General features: G+C 30.4%; 1 long non-coding RNA gene and 1 other non-coding gene across 8 annotated transcripts; one reads left to right on the top strand and one right to left on the bottom strand.

Moving 5' to 3' along the window:
* Positions 1-506: 506 nt before the first annotated feature.
* On the top strand, positions 507-9,746 carry LOC105641595 (uncharacterized). 5 transcript variants are annotated; one of them, XR_016321350.1, is made up of 8 exons: positions 507-657; positions 1,678-2,012; positions 2,718-3,194; positions 3,653-3,802; positions 5,561-5,635; positions 6,021-6,068; positions 7,829-8,259; positions 8,824-9,746. It is a non-coding gene; the product is annotated as an uncharacterized LOC105641595 (transcript). The 5 variants fall into 5 exon arrangements; XR_016321351.1 differs by having other exon boundaries at positions 2,712-3,194; positions 8,219-8,259; XR_016321347.1 differs by having other exon boundaries at positions 2,712-3,194.
* Positions 9,747-10,938: 1,192 nt separating this feature from the next.
* On the bottom strand, positions 10,939-12,543 carry LOC105641594 (uncharacterized). Of its 3 annotated transcripts, none has more exons than XR_016321352.1 (5): positions 12,477-12,543; positions 12,019-12,068; positions 11,347-11,431; positions 11,144-11,221; positions 10,939-11,066 (listed from the first exon to the last, which is right to left on the bottom strand). It is a non-coding gene; the product is annotated as an uncharacterized LOC105641594 (long non-coding RNA). The 3 variants fall into 3 exon arrangements; XR_002285305.3 differs by having other exon boundaries at positions 12,019-12,073; positions 12,371-12,498; XR_002285304.3 differs by lacking the exon at positions 12,477-12,543 and adding an exon at positions 12,289-12,441 and having other exon boundaries at positions 12,019-12,073.
* Between the last annotated feature and the right edge of the window lie 1,247 nt (positions 12,544-13,790).

Here is a 13,790-nt window from a genome sequence, read left to right as displayed (position 1 = left end):
ATTTTTTTCATTGTCAATTGGTGAGGATATTGTTAAAGACCATTCAATTAGACGGTTTATGAATTACGACAATCCATTGAATAACAAGTTTCTAACTCTACTTATGAAAGATTTGATAATAGGTATTATTTTAAATTAATTATTTATTACTTTAATCATTTAAATGTAATTCCGTTAATTAAAAATTTTATAATATCGATTCCATTGCACATTTTATTCCATATAAAACCAATAGTAACTCCATTACCAATCTCATGGATGAGATACGTACATTCAAAGAAAAAAAAGAAATAGCAACAAAACGGATAGGGATGGCAATTTTACCTACGTGGTGAAAAAAAAAAAGTAATAAAGCGAAAGATGAATTGGTGCACACTTTGGTTCAGTACCTACGTGGTGAATAGATGTCAATCAATTATTTGTAATCCTCCAATTGATGGAACACAAAAAGCGAAGAACAAAAAGAAAGAAAGAAAGGAAAGAAGAAAAGTGAAAGCTTTTAATTCCAATGAACTTTTCCTTTTTGGTGGGATCATATGCGTCAATAATTGTTATTCCCAAGCACTTGAGCTTACAGCTTTAACGAGTTCGGTTGGAAGAATTACACTACTAAAACACATTACAACTACTTATCCTTCCAAGTTTATTGCATTTAGTGTAAGTTCTTTCTGCACACTAGAGTTTCTTTTAATATTCTTGAATTGCTATTTAGTTGGTTCTTGTGATGTGTATGTGCCTCTTCTTTTTCTCCTCTCTCTTTTATATACTTCTTCCTGTTATTTTCTGCATACAACATTCTTCGGAACACAGGCATCTAAGCCTTTGATTCCATTATTATGTCTAAACTTTGAAGTTTTTGAACTTGTTTATATTAATCTCTGTTTCTAAGCAAAATGTATGTTTTACTCTCAATTGGTTTATCAGTAGGCCTATAGATCCGATCTAGTTATGTCATTCTTATGTTAAACTTACTTAGATCCGGACTATGACTTCATGCACCAAACTAATGAAATGAAAATATAAATTTTTTAAAAAATTGTTCCTTCTTTATGGTCTCACCCATGGATCAAACCAATGAAAATAAGGTAAAAATTGCTCTCCTTAAAAAAAAAAAAAAAAAAAAAACACATTTTTCATTGGTAAAAATTCCATGGGTAGATTCACACGGGTCTAGATAAGTCAATCCGGTTAAAGTTCTTCTGATTTTCTTGAATCGCTATTTACTTAGTCCTTTTCTCCTCTCTCGAATTGCTATTTACTTAGTCCTTTTCTCCTCTCTCTTTATAGAATTCTTGCTGCTGTTAATTTTTTACATACAACATTCTTGGGAACATTGGCATCTAAGCTTGTGATGAGTTTCATTATAATGTCCAAACTTTCAAAAAACTTTTGAGCTTGTTTGTTGTTTACGTTATTCTTTTTCAATACAACATAAAGAGAAGTTTAGGCAAATGTTGTTATTTCCAGTTTGCATTTATCCTCAGGCATTAAACTCAAACCCAAATGAAACCTTAGAAAGTGAATAAGGAAAAGCAATTACTTCACTCTCAATTCAATTTGTTGATTGTTGTTGTTGTTTTGCTATGGGTTTATTTAGAACTAACCTTCAGTGGTTCAACAATTATTTGATCTTCCCACGCTTTCGATGTAAAAGGTTGTCCTTTTTATAATTGACAGTTTGAACATACATCCTAGGATCAAGAGGATAAACATGGCAACAAAGATTGTCCTTCAAGATCTAGATGGAAATAATTACGCAGACTGGAGAATTTGGATGAAGAACTATTTGTTGGCAAATGATCTATGGGATGTTATTGAAGCAAATGAGAAACTGGAAGAGGATGAAGCTGAATTGAAGGCTTGGACAAGGAAAAATGCTGCAGCTTTACATGCAATTCACGTTTCATGTTCGTTGGAGGTATTTTCTCACGTCAGAGAGATTGATTCTGCTAAGTCTTGCTGGGAAACTTTGGCTATAATGAATGAGGTAAAGCCAGCTGTCAGACCTCCAGGTAATGCATTCCTCTTCTACGTCTAAAGACTACGGGTCTCGTTTTTTTTTTTTTTTTTTTTTTAATGAAATCACCGGTATCCAATCCTATTAACAAGGACCGATTAATCTGACTCGGGTGTTTAATCACAGTTCTTGGAGGTGCTACACTACGAGTCTCTTTAATATTATGGTTAAAATTGCTTTTTGAAAAAAACATCATATTACATGCTCTTGGAAAAACAGTTTTAATTTGTAATTTTTTTTGTCATGGTCATCGTCCTCCTCGTGGTCATCATCGTCCAAAATAATTTTAAAATATACTTTATTGTCATCTAAAAAATTACTTTTCTAGTCAGCAGTTCAAATAACAATTTTAATAGGATCAGACTTACTTAAATGTAATCTATATAAATATTTTTCAAAAATTTTTTTACTTTATCCCTTTTTTTCTCCAATGAATGGTAAAAATACTATTGTTTCAACAAAAAATTATTTTTCATTAATTTAGTTCATAGATGGAATCATAGACTGGATTTAGCCAAGTCAATCCCACTCCAACAATTCCCTAATCACCGAAATATTTATTTATCTCATAGAAAACTCAAATTCTTCGGCTGAAAATTTTGTTTTGTGAAACAAAAATATTAGACTTGTACTTTACATTTCTTCTTCCATTGGCATTTCTCATCTTAACTAATGAGTTGATAAAAAATGACAGCAACAGAGGTCGCTGCCTACGTTCAATTTCATCCTTTACGAGAGGCTATAGAGAAAGGGGACTTGAATTCCGTGAAAACCTTCCTTCAGCTTCACCCAGACACATTACACAGAAAGGTTTCAGGTTTTGGTGAAACAGCGCTTCATCTTGCGACAAAGGCTGGGAACATAAAGATTGTGGAGTTTTTGGTGGAGTTAATGTCAGTAGAAGAGTTACAGGCAGTTGATGAAAGTAAAGGGACAGCTCTTCTTTTAGCTGCTGTTATTGGAGCAACAAGAATTGCCGAATGCATGGTGGGAAAGACGATGAATCTGGTTACTATTGCTGCAGACAGTGATCTTCCAGTAATAGTAGCATGTAATAATGGCCATAAGGAAACAACTCGGTATTTATACTCTCTCACTCCTTTTGAAATACTGCTTGAAGATAATGGAGCCTTTGGATCTTTGCTTCTTCATGCTTCAATTTTCAGCGAAATGTTTGGTAAGTAATTAAGAGTGATTGTCATTTTCAAATCTTGCATAATCAGTAATTTGTTTTAGGGTAGATCGATATGGAGCTCATAAATGAATTGAAATTCATTTATAAATTATTTTATTTGTAAACGAACTTTTCAAATTTGTAATAAATTTAAAATTGAAAATAATTTTACTTTTATTTTCTAAAATTAACTTTTTTTAGTAGAATTTGGTTTAGTTATATTCAGATATATAGAATTTAATTTTTCATTTTTTTAGGACCAATACAAAAATTTGAATTTATAAATAGATTCTACGTAATTTTATGGAATTTATTAATTTCAAACAATGGATTAAACTTGATTAATTTTCTTTTAAGTATATAATAAAAAATTTTCAACGACTAAATAATAATTAATTTTACTTTTAAAACTTGATTTAACTCTTGTAATTCTAATTTTGATAATGCTATACAAACACCAGATATATCCTTGGATTTGCTCCAGCGTTGCCCAAGCTTCGCCACAAGACGAACACTTTATGGAAGCACCCCACTTGTCGAATTGGCTTGTTTCAACGATTTATTTCCTAGCAGCAACCGTTATGTCTTCTGGAAACAATGGATCTATTCCTGTCAGTACCTCTTCATCTCCCTCTTCCATTTCTTTTTCCCCTTTGCTTTGTTTATTCTTTCAGATTAATTGCAATAATTTTAAAGATTCTGGATTTCAAAACTAAATTCTGGTTTGGTTTTATATAGAATAACCATTCTTAGGTTTGGTTTAATTTTTGAGAAGTTTTACTAATTAAAATTCCCTTTATTTTGAGGTCATTTTTATAATTTCATTCCATTACACGAAGCATGAAGAAGTTCCTACAAAAATATGAACCCGTGATATGTTTGTTTTGAATTAGGAACAAACATAAAGGAATTGATGACAAAAGGAAAAAATTGTGCACTAAACCATTCTGAATACCCCAAATTATACGAGTTGTTATAATTGCATCCCAAAATGAACTTAACCCTCAGACACTCCAATTTTAAATTTATGTCATAATTGCATCCTAATCGCAAAATTGGTCAAAATTGAGATTTAAAAAATACTCTCTCCGTCATTTTGTTGCATGATTTGACAAAACACGCATATTAAAAATTTAGTGAATAAAAGTTATTTTTTCATTTTTTACCTTTAATTCATTAAGATATTAATGAAAGTCTTTCATTTAATGAACAATCATAAATGTTATTATGAGAAAACTAATTGTTTACATATCTAAATTTAGAAATCTTGTAAATATTTTGAAACATCCAAAAAGGTATAACAAGCAAACAAAATAGAATGGAGTAGTAAATATAGGTCCCACATGAGTTGGCTAACCCAACATGAGTTAGCTACAGTAAAATGCAACTTTTGAAGGAGCTAAGAATTTTCTTTCTTCCTCCACAGACCGAATATGCTATTTTCTTCCTCCATCTTTGTGCAAGCAAATAGATAGATCAAGAATTGTTTGAGTAAAATTCAACTCAAATTAGGGTTTAAGAGAGTATGTAAAAATTAATTAAAGCTTCATACCTTGATTTTACAAAGGGGAAAAAAAAAAACAGCCCTAGAAAATAAAAACACTTTAATATCCAAAAGCGACTGTGATCTACATAATCAGGCCAAAAACATATTTACAGCGAAAACTAAAAGAATCTCTTAATGTCGTATACATATCTCAAGGATCTAAACAATAAAGAAAAAGAAATTAAAAGAAGAAAGTACATGGTCCAATTTAGAAAGGTCAATGAAGATTGGGTTGTTAAGCAGCTTCATACTCACCATGAACCGCTCTATCTCATCACCGACGTACATCGTAACATGACCCTCAAGAACTGGCTTGGTTCCACCAACGTGTCGGCAATCACCGGAGGATTACCTCTGTTTTACAATATCATGGGCACACTTAATCGGGTCAGAGTTTTATAAGATTCAAACCCACTCGATCTCTATACAAGCAGTTGCTCTCTCAACTTTTCTCGATCCCCTTAAGCCACTTCCCTCCTCCACCATTGTCTCCTTCTTGGTTTTGTTAGTAATCATCCATAATATTTTTTTTATTCAATGATTATTAATCCAGTCTGATAATGTCTAAATTGTGTGTTTTGAGTTAGCTAACTGAAGTTGAGTTAGCTAACTCATGTGGGACCCCACATTATTTTTAGTCTCTATTTCGACCAATTTTATAATTAGGGTGTAATTGTGATATAAATTTAAAATTGAAGTGTTTGGAGGATTAGATTCATTTTACGGTGTAATTATAACAATTCTCAAAGTTTGAGGTATTAGGAATGCTTTAGCCAAAATTGTGTTTGTTACTGAATATGAGTTAATGATTTTTATATGGAAGGTATTCATGTCCAACTACCTGCTTTTCCTGGTGATGTTCGAATTGCCATTCTAGAGAATGATCATGTCAAACAAGGTAAGATTTATTTAAGGTCGACATTCCATTATCATTTTTTGTCATTTCAAATTTAATAACTAATCAAACAATTATTTGTATAAAAAACTTTTGTTTTAAACCACTATATTAAATAGTTAACAGGTAACAACTAGTATCAAACAGCAAATAGCTACTATAACAGTTACTATTGTTGAGTAGACCTTAAATAATGAAGTAAAGGAAGCATAGTTAAAAAAAGGCGGCTATGTTGAACATTCTTTATCTAAGCAACAAAATTGAAATATATTCCACCTCCAAGACTCAAGAAACACACACACACACACACACACACACACATATATATATATATATATATAATTAGGTTGTTTTAAAAAACGTTTAACTTAGTTGTTTAATTTTTCAGGGAAGGGTGAAATGCGGAGTTTGAGTTCAAAGGTCCTAGACTTTTTTGGTAATGTTATCTCTAATTTCTCATTTTGTTTTATTAAATGGCATATTACTTTATTACCTAGTGGTAAGACTGCTTGCCACTCTCATAGTGGCCAGAGTTCGAGTACTTCTCTTCTCCCCAAATTTCCCCCCACCCTCTCTCCTATAACATAGCTTTCAAAAGAAAAATAACTTTATTAAAGGGTAACTATTGAGTAACCCATGAATTTTGATGTCATAAACTGCTCAACTATTAAACTTTTAAATAGTAAATTACTATTTAATCCTTCTCTTTTGATAAATATATTAATACATTTTTGTAGTATTTATTTATTGTGTAGTCATTATGTCAGAAACGTGTCAATTTGCCTTTAAATACCGCTACCCATTAACATATATTTATAAATTAAAGAGAAAAATAGTTCTATAAAATTTTAAATAATTAAAAAGGAAAATAATTTTTAAAAATTTTTCTACTCAAATTTCCTCAAAAAAATTATTCTATAATTTTTTAAGGTTGACGTTATTTCCAGAGTACTGATTGTTAATGTTAAAGCAATAACATTCTATACAATATCACTTGATGAAATTGCCCCTTAATGAATTTATGTCAACTGTCCTTCCTTTTTTATACATTTAATTCAATTTTTTTAAAAAAGAAAAAAATATAAAGAAAGAATTAGACAATCTAAATAAATTCAATTTTAATCATCAACATACACTGCATACTAGGGAATTTGCGAAAGGCAGTAGAGTATATTTAGGTGTCCGGTGGTCGTAGCAATGCTCAGATCACCATCACACTCAAAACCAACACCATTTTTTCTAGTCCAAAGCTCTCTTTTGCTTCATAATAACATAACCTTTCTTTATAAATACCATGCTTGGATTAAAAAGGGAAAAATATGTATTAAGGCCTTGTCTTTTCTTATTCTTTTTATCCTTTCATAAATAAATTTGGATCAATATTTGGGAAACAACTCTCTTCTATAAACCAATTGAAATATTACCTTACCGCAATTTTTTATAAATCCATTCTTAACTTGTCAAATTGCATATATTTTTTTTATCAGATAAATTTGCTATTGCAAGAACTTTGTGTGAGAACTAAGTATAGCAACTGAATTGAAAGCATTCATTTCAAAAAAAAAAAAAAAAAAAAAGAATTCAAAACATCAAGTGATAACTGTGTATGCAATTTAATCCTATGGGAGTTCTTACAAAGAAAACGGATATTTAATAAGGGGCAATTTTGTCAAGTAATATTATATAGAATGTTATTAGTCTGGCATTAACAATTAGTGTTCTGGAAATAACAATACCCTGTTTTAATACTAAAAATCCTAAATTTTGGCTTTATTACATAATTAAAACTATTTTTTTGTTAGCTAAATACTCAATTTTGTTCAAGAAATAAAATGTTTTGATATATTTTATATTTCAAAATAATTAAAATAAAATAATTTTTGAAAACGTAAAAACAATATTTTTACTCCAATATTTGTCATTATTTAAATTCCTTAGAGAAAATGAGTGGAAAAATTAAAAATAAACTAACAAATAATTTTTTAATTATTTAAAATGTTTTAAAATTTTGTATCTTAATTGTTGAGTATGCATTAATAGAGATCATATTGGTCTTTTCAAATAACATTAATTAGGGGTTGTGAGTAAAATAACACTTTTTCATATTCTCAAAAAAAAAAGAAAAAAAAATCCTTGCAATTTAAATTAGATTGCTGCAATTCTTCACTTTTGGCTTGGTTTTGCATGTGAAAATAGGACTGAAGCAAATTTACGATAGGAAATTAAGGCATACCTATGCTCTTAAAATTCTAGAGCTGATGGCCAAGCACGTATCTTCTATTGATGACACTAAACTAAAACAAAAAAGAATATATGATGCATTCTTTAAAGCTATCAAATATGGAGTTGTTGAAGTTGTTATTGAGATGATCAAAGCCAATTCTATTCTTTTGACTGTCGCCAACAAAAATTCAAGAGACATGCTTATGAATGCAATCCAATATCGACAAGAAAAAGTTTTTAGCCTTATATATGGGCTTGGTTCCAGGAAGCAACTTCTGATTTCTGGATCCGATGAATTCGAAAACACCATTTTACACATGGCTGCCAAGTTAGCACCTCCTAATAGACTTGCTGACATCTCAGGTGCAGCATTGCAGATGCAAAGAGAGCTACAATGGTATAAGGTGATATTTTTTGACTTGTTTAAATATTTCTGCAACATCATATTAGCGAAGTAAACTGACTAAAAACCTAGAGGATTCACCTACTCTGAAAGTAGGATAAGACTTTCTTTCACCATTCTAATGGAATATTTCTCTTTTCTGAAATATTGAATTTCTTTGGAAAGGCTCTACCTCATCTATAATTAGAAGGAAGGACTGGTTTAGCAACTATTATTCATGGTTGAACACAATGAGGGGTTAAGAATCTGATTCTTGATTTATTGTCAAGATCTCTAAGGACTCTCTTACTGTCCTTATTCCTCACAAAGTAGTGACACTCCCAATCATTTGCAATATAAACAAACAAATGCACTCATATCCCTTGTAGAATTAGTTTTTAAAGTGCAAAGTTTTTAGATGATAAGTTATTTTTTAAGTTATGTTCAATCACATAAATTTTAGTTTTTAATAAAAAATTTCGAATAAATTCAACATTCAAAAGAATGGGGAGAGAAATTATGCTCACAAGTTAGTTTTTTTATATTATAGTTTGACTTATACAATAGCAAAATGTTTTTAATTCAGGAAGTAGAAAGCATTTCGATTCCTTCAAATAAAGAATACATCAACAGTGACAATGAACAAGCTAGTGAGATATTTTCTAAAAGCCATAAAGAGCTAATAAAAGATGGAGAAGAATGGATGAAAGAAACAGCAACGTCCTGTACAGTAGTGGGTGCACTTATTATTACTATAATGTTCACGGCAGCATTTACAGTTCCTGGTGGTAACGTTCAAGAAACTGGTTTTCCTATGTTTGCACATGAAAAATCATTTATGATATTTATAATATCCGATGCCATTTCTCTCTTTGCCTCCTCAACATCAGTGTTAATGTTCTTAGGGGTCCTTACATCACGCTATTCAGAAGATGATTTTCTCAAATCTTTGCCTACAAAGTTGATTATTGGTCTTTCTACTCTCTTCATTTCTATTGCAGCCATGATGGTAGCCTTTTGTGCTACTCTTATGATAATGCTAGAAGGAGAATTGAAACTTGTCCTTCCAATCATTCTTTTGGCTAGCATACCTGTCACCCTTTTTATATTATTGCAATTTCCCCTTCTTGTTGAGATTTTTGTATCTACTTATGGACCAGGCATCTTTGATAGAAAAATGAAGCCATGGTATTGAACTATGCATGTTCAGGAAGCTATATTGGCCTTTCTATTGAATTTTATGTTGCAAAGGCGTTGAGTTGATGTAATAAGCCAATGTGATGCTTTTAGCTAGCATACCTATCACCCTTTTTATATTATTGCAAGTTCCCCTTCTTGTTGAGATTTTTGTATCTACTTGTGGACCAGGCATCTTTGATAGAAAAATGAAGCCTTAGTATTGAACTATGCTTGTTCAGGAAGCAGAATTGGCCTTTTCTATTGAATTTTATATTGCAAACGCATTAAGTTGATGTAATAAGCCAATGAGAGGTGTTTTTCTTTGGGTAACATTGTTTTATGGTTATGAGTTATGATCCACAACAAAAAATGCAAGTTGTGCTTTGGTGGTCATTCACTACTAAACCACCTATGCATTTCACTGGAATACAAATAGTTTTCTCTAATTTGGTTTATTTTTACCATAATCATGATTCATTTGTGGGATTTTTGTAATTATTAGATTGAAAAATAGTCAATTCTGACTTTATTTCAATATTGACTTTTCTCTTTTGCATTATAGATGTACATTACTCTTTTCCATTTCAATGAATGGTGTTATTCTTGGTTCAACACATGTGTGCCGTGATACTTGTGAATGTGAAATGCTCCATGTTTGCATTATTTTTTATGACAAGATGAAGGATCAAGGATGAAGTCGAGCTTTAGAATCCCTTAGTCTAGATGGAACTAGAGTTTTTGGACCTAGAAATTAAGTCCTTTAAGGATAAAAGGGGTGTCAAAGAACCTAACAAATTTCAATTAATGCAACATCATGAAAGTAGATAATATTTTGTTTATGACACATCCTTTATACATTGAGAAAATATTTAGGGTAACCTAGCTAGGATTTGCCATCCTTCAAGAATAGATCCTTTTCAGATTTTGTTGCAACTTGCATTAGATTGTTATGATGGGATACTGGTGCTATAATTGACCAACATATAGTTGGAGACCTCCTTTCTTTTATTGTTACTTTGCTTAGCCATTGCTTTTCTCTTCTACTTTTTGGTTAGTTGGTAGAGTAAGTAACTCCTAGTTTAGTTCCATCTTGTTATTATCTCCAAGGTACTTAATAATCACATACTCAATAATCCAATCTTGTGGTAATGATATCTTATTATTTGTATTATTCATATTATCCCCTAGTTAAGTTCCATCTTGTTATTATCTCCTAGGTACTTATAATCACATACTCTACAACATATTCCTATAACCAAACAAAGGAATTAAACTAGAATTTCTATTCTATCATGCATACCAAACATAGGATTAGAAATTTATTTCCATTCCATTTCATCTTCTATTTTATCCCTTATTTTTATTCCATTTCGCATACCAAACCTAGCCTAAAGGCTTCTTTCTTTTTTTTTTTTGAAATCAAGAAGTTTCACATGATAGGAGCATTTAGCTCCAACTATGCCTACTAAAGCCTTTTTCCTTCATTTCAATTTTTAAAAAATTTCATAATAACAAGAGCAAGTAACTCCAAAAGAGGCCTACTAAACATTGAAATAAAGTCAGCTCACTGTAAAATATATGAAAATAAAGAAAGTGGTCTTTGAGAAGGCCTTTCAGTTACTTTAGTTTTCAAAATAGCTTTGGTGCAACCTGCATTGTCAAATGCCAAATTAGATGATGTCATGTGTCAAAACTCTAAAAATTTTCAAACAATAACCAACACTTACACATTTATCAACACAATACAAGTAATCAAAGTATTGCCCAGTACAGTGCTTTAGCCCAAGTTCTTCTCCTTCTATTCTCTTTATACATGTAAATATTAAGTTGAAAAGCATTTTCCTTTTAGTAACAGTGAAGAAAAATAATAAAGTCCCAATTAAAAGTATTTTCCTTTTATATTAGACCGTTTAATATAAAAGTATTTTACCTCATATTCAATTAAAGGCTTCACACATTTAGGCTTGCAGAAGTCCTCCAGATATTTCTTTTGATCAACAAATTCTTCATCCGCCCTAAATTTAATTAAAATATATAGATATAAATAAACAAATAAGGAAATTTTAGAATTCAAAGAAAAAAGAAGTTTTATATTATATAACAATTTGGATGAGAGTGCTATAAGGTCTACCTTTTATATAAGAATGAAACTATCAGTTGTTAATTTAAAATTTTATCGAGATAAATATAGTTATTATTGATATGTTTGACTTTATATAGTTATTAATTGCAATGACTAACAGATTTATTCTTATAAAGGTCCAACTTATAATAGTCAAAGCTAATAATTTTCAATATTATACGTGACGCCTTATTTAGGAAGGGCTATGCAACCCATCCCCAACTATGATTGATGTTGATATATTAATAACTTAAAACACTTACACCTGTTATATGAGTGGGTTAATCTAATGCAGACATATAGAACAAATGAGGGTATTGCTGAATATTTACTCAAAAAAAAAAGGACAAAAAAAAGTAGGCAAGTAATTTTCATTAATCACATATACCGAAAGTAGGCAAGTAATTTTCATTAATCACACAAAACAAAGTACAATGCTATTAAATGAATAACCTTAACTATAAGAGTAGATAAGCTTACATAGAAGTTAAATTGTATGGTACAAGAATTTACTAAGCCTTCAAAGCTATCTTTCCTGCATAAGAAAAGTACATATTGATCATTTACAATGATTAAGAATATTGATCCACATAGAGGAATTAACAAAAATCATATGAATATAAAAAAATTGCAAAATAACAACTAAATCGTGAGCAAAAAATATGAACCAATATCATAAATTAACAATAAAACTATAGTGAATCAAGAACGACTATTAAAATTTAAATTTATTAATCACCATAATCACACCTTAAGCTGCTCTAATTACTGCGGGTTTCCTATTTTGTCAAAAAAGGGGAAAACAACGTAGATTAACAAAATTAGAGCTTACAAATGGAAATGGAGGATTTGGGGTAGATAAAAAAGCTGCAAAATGGACCATAAAAAAATTTGGAAGTTATGATTTACAAATTACACATATATAAAGGTTAAGAAACCTTGCCTTTATCCTATTGATATGTATCAATGTAACTTTGAGCTTCAACAACGCAACAAATTGGTATAAATTATCTAACAAACTTGGTTATATATAGCATAGAGATGCTTATATGTTGCCTTGAAAGTGTGGATACTCATAACTTTATGACCATTGAACCAGTCAAATACTTGGCACATGATTATTGATACTATAATATTTTATAAACATATTTTGTTTCATATTCATATATTGATACTATATCCCAATTATTTGATATTCAATTAAAAAGACTCAAACCTGATATCTATCACGGATTAGAAATCTCAATCACCACTTGAAGTTATATTATAATTTTATGCTCTATTTAGTTTGTTAAGAATCAACGGTTGACTAATCACTAGGTGGTGTTTCTTCTTATAATTTAAATTAAATATCATGTGGATATCTTTTTGTGTAAACTATATTCCTCCAGTCGAATGTATATATAATAAAATTAAAATGATACTTTTTTGTTATAAAATATAATAAATAGAGAATATATATAGAGATGTAATAGATATAATAGAGAGAGAATAGAGAGAAATTGAATTCTTGTAGTAGAATCTTAGTTATCAATCCATAGGATTAAAGAACTATTTATAGGATACAAAATACAATCTAAGACATAACCTTATACACTAAAGGACATAACCTTACACATTAAAGGATACAACTATTCATCCTAAAGGACATAAACCTTTATTCCAAAGGACATGACTTATGGAGAAGATAAATAATTTCTTTAATAAACTTAATGGACATCTATTATATAATATAATATGCATAATATCTCCCCTTCGATGTCCATTACACAAAGAATATATCTCGTTAAAATTTTACTAGGAAAAAATCAAGTGGGAAAAAATCCTAGTGAAGGAAAAAGAGTATAATATTCTGTCATGACCCATTTCCGCGGGCCAGACCGGCACTAGGACCTAGGTGAGCTTAAGGCCCCCGGAGCCCATAGTAAGCCTATATTTTTAACACTCATATTCTATTCATAATTGTGGATTCAAGCCCAATAAGTTATTTCACATACGTATCAAAAATACAGTTCATATATTTAATATAGACTCTTATTATTCATTTACAACCCAATTGGAATACAATTGCGGAACTCTACCTTTACATTTACACCGTTATTTCTATCATTAACAGTCTTCTATAATTAATGTTTCAACTCCATAGGGGCTTTTCTTCGTTTCTATTACCTGAAAAAAATAGTAGGCAAGGGTGAGCGCCAAACTCAATGAGTAGGGTTAGATAACCCTCTCACCCTACACAATTACACATA

Source organism: Jatropha curcas, chromosome 6 (assembly GCF_041381405.1).
Source record: "Jatropha curcas cultivar XTBG-Jc1 chromosome 6, XTBG_Jcur_1.0, whole genome shotgun sequence".
Lineage (NCBI taxonomy): Eukaryota > Viridiplantae > Streptophyta > Magnoliopsida > Malpighiales > Euphorbiaceae > Jatropha > Jatropha curcas.
Note: the sequence above shows the minus strand (reverse complement) of the source record. Positions and strands in the feature narration are given on the sequence as shown.